The following is a 3,221-nucleotide window of genomic DNA, read 5'->3' on the forward strand; positions in this document are numbered from 1 at the left end:
AAAAAGATAGAAGAAAATCCTAGGAGGTGGCATGAAGTATTATCTGAAGAATTATGGGCTTATCGCATATCTTCATATGCTGCTACTAAGGTGACTCCTTTTGAGCTTGTGTATGGTCAAGAGGCCATTTTACCTGTTGAAGTAAATCTAGACGCATATAGATTGGCTAAACAAAATGACCTCTCCGCTGTTGATTACCATGATTTGATGATGGACAATATTGATGAGGTGACTGACAAGCATTTGAGAGCTCTAAAGGAGATTGAGGAGGACAAGCTTCGGGTGGCTAGAGCCTACAACAAAAAGGTAAAAGTTAAATCTTTTCAGGTTGGAGATCTAGTGTGGAAGACAATTCTGCCTCTTGGGATGAAGAGCAATAAGTTTGGCAAATGGTCGCCAAGTTGGGAGAGTCCATACAAGATTATCAAGGTTATCTCCGGGAACTCATACATGATGGAAACACTGCAAGTAGAACGTTTACCCGGGGCTATCAATGGGAGGTGCTTGGAGAAATTCTACCCCAGCGTATGGCAAAGTGCATGAAGATGAAGACAGCCGGTACAGGATATCGCCCTTAGTTTTGTTTTTAGGCCAATATGATCTGTAATACATGTAAATCAGGCTAGATTTTAGTACTTGCTTTTTGGCTTGTAAAACTCACCAAAAAGCAAGGGGGCATATGTTGACAGCCAAAATTGGCAGTGTCAGAGGCCGATCGATCTGACCGGTCAGCCCTGTTGTAATCCGAGTAGGCTTAGATTTAATTTAGGAATCCTTGTGTAAACTGATTTGGAAGGGGTACGTCTTTCCCGGCATATATATATGAAGGCCACGGGCGATTGAGGTTATTCCCAATCGAATCAATAAAATTTATATCTACTTTTTACTCTCTCAAACCCTAGCTTTTCCAAACCCTAATTGTTGTTCTTCTTGTGTCCTAGCAGTGTTTGAAGGTGTTCTGAGTGGCCTGAGCGATCTCAGAGCATCCCAAGTTCCTTGAGCTCCGATGGGGACCCTCCCGAGCTCGAGGTGGTAGGTTTCACACGGCGTTCTGCATAACCAGTCTGATCGGTCGGCACAGGATTCCTTCGAGTTGATTGTTTTGATGATCGTCCGTTCTAGCGCATTCATGTATGTTTCGGCGCAATTTAGTGTCAACACTAGGTAAGGCTTTGCCTTTGGAATGGAGCTCTCTTGGCTGGTGTTGTGTGTCTCAAATATGAGCCCCCCACCTTGTATTTGTAGAGGGTGACATGTGGGAGGTGCCTTGGGAGAGTGGACTTCCTCCAAGCCTTCAACTCTTCTCCTTGTGCCACCTAGCACTTCTTAAGTCGGTAACTTCACCCCGAGCCTATCAGAACCACCTTTGAGATGTCACAAGGAGACGACACATGGAAGATGGGCTCGAGATGCGCCGACCTTAGGTCGGGCGACCATGTTAGTCAGCCGACTGAAAACAGTGACCAAACGGCCCCAATTTCGTCCAGGAGGCTGCTTGGTGGGTCCTAAGGTCAATTATGGGTGAGTGGGGGTGTCTTGAGTCGGTTTACTAGCTCTAGTGGGCCCATGGATCCTCATGAATGTGCCTGATTCACCGAGAGGATGTCATCTTGGATTGTTGACGTGTCTCTTGCTCTCAAGGTGTGTTTCATCCTCATTTCCAATGATAAGCAACCTGCATACAATATACACCAACACTTTGTGGAATTCATTAGTAATAACACCTTCCACTAATATTGACGCTCGTATTTTATGCGCTCATGTAGGAGCTGACGGCCTGCTCTGATCCATGGGAGGCTAACTAGCATGCTCCTTCAGGTCGGGTATTGTAACTTGGAGCTTGGAGCATGATTTTCCCACATTTCCGGCCAAATTCCGACATAGTAATATTTTCTAGGGGAAACACGGAATTGACCCTTTTTGGATAAAATATGCAGGAATGAGATTTATATTCTTGTGATTTTTGGCTTAAAATGACGCTCAAAATGGGTTGTTACCGAGCGTCAACAAGCGACCCCACACTTAGTCCTTTGCTCGTCCTGGAGTAAAGGCTAGGACTAAGGCGGACCTGACTTTCATATGATATGATACCTGCATACATATTATTCTAAACTTCACCTTCACCTGTGAATTTTGATGTGTCTACCATAAAGGTTTGGGAAGTTGAAGAGTGGAACGGTGTTGACTTGGGTCTCGTCCACTTTCCTGCCATATGACTGGGCGTTTTGAAAAGATTTTTGCAAAGACCAACCATAGCTTTACTCCTCCATAGGATCTCTCATATCCCTCAGTGTGTATATATCCTCACCAAAGCATTGCTTCTTTTCATCCTACTTTTAAAGATAGCTTATGTGGAGCTCATGTTAGGTAAAAAGGAAGCATGCACATGTGTCACACATATTGCAAAATCAAACAATGGATCCATAGAGATGACAAATCATACAAGCTGATCAAGATTGTGCATGTGTGTGGAAAATGGATGGTGGAAATGAAATATTCCTTTAATGCATCTCTCTCTCCTTGATTTGGATAACATGAGGACATGGCTATATTTATTTATATATTTTTTTTCTTGGACCTTCTTGTGTCCAAATTTTTTTTCAACACTTGGACCTTCATGGGTCCTTTTTCTTTCTCTCCCCTTTTTTTCTTTTTTTATATAGCCCATGCCTCTTTTTAGGGATAATATGGAGAGTGAGATAATTTCATGGAGTTTTATTCTGCGAATGGATGGGATGGAATAGCTAACTTCTAGTGTAGAAGTTTAGCTTCTGGCTTGTACATGATCTTGATTAATCATGAAATGCATCTCACTTGGGTCACAAAATTTGATGAAGCTCAATCCAACAACAAGGCACATATGTATATGATTTATTCATGAGGATCAACATATGGCTTTGGTAGGACAAACACGTGGAGTTGTAAAGCTATGGAAGGTTCCCTTTTAAAATAAAATTTCCCAGACATATAAACAGATAAAGCGAGGATTCCTCCATCAAATCATATCTCACTTTTCAACATCTTAACAATTATGGGTTCCCTAAGATATGATTCACAAGTTCCGGCTTAGCAAAGAATAAAATGTATGCAAGCCAATTATAAGGAAGCACACAACTAGAGGATATCCTTGAGTTTTAATTTTAGTGATTAATCAATGGATCTCAGTTAAACTCAAAGGTTGGGGAGAATAAGGGGTAGAGTGCACAAACCATCGCGATGAA

This window comes from Panicum virgatum, chromosome 8N (assembly GCF_016808335.1).
Source record: "Panicum virgatum strain AP13 chromosome 8N, P.virgatum_v5, whole genome shotgun sequence".
Classification (NCBI taxonomy): Eukaryota; Viridiplantae; Streptophyta; class Magnoliopsida; order Poales; family Poaceae; genus Panicum; species Panicum virgatum.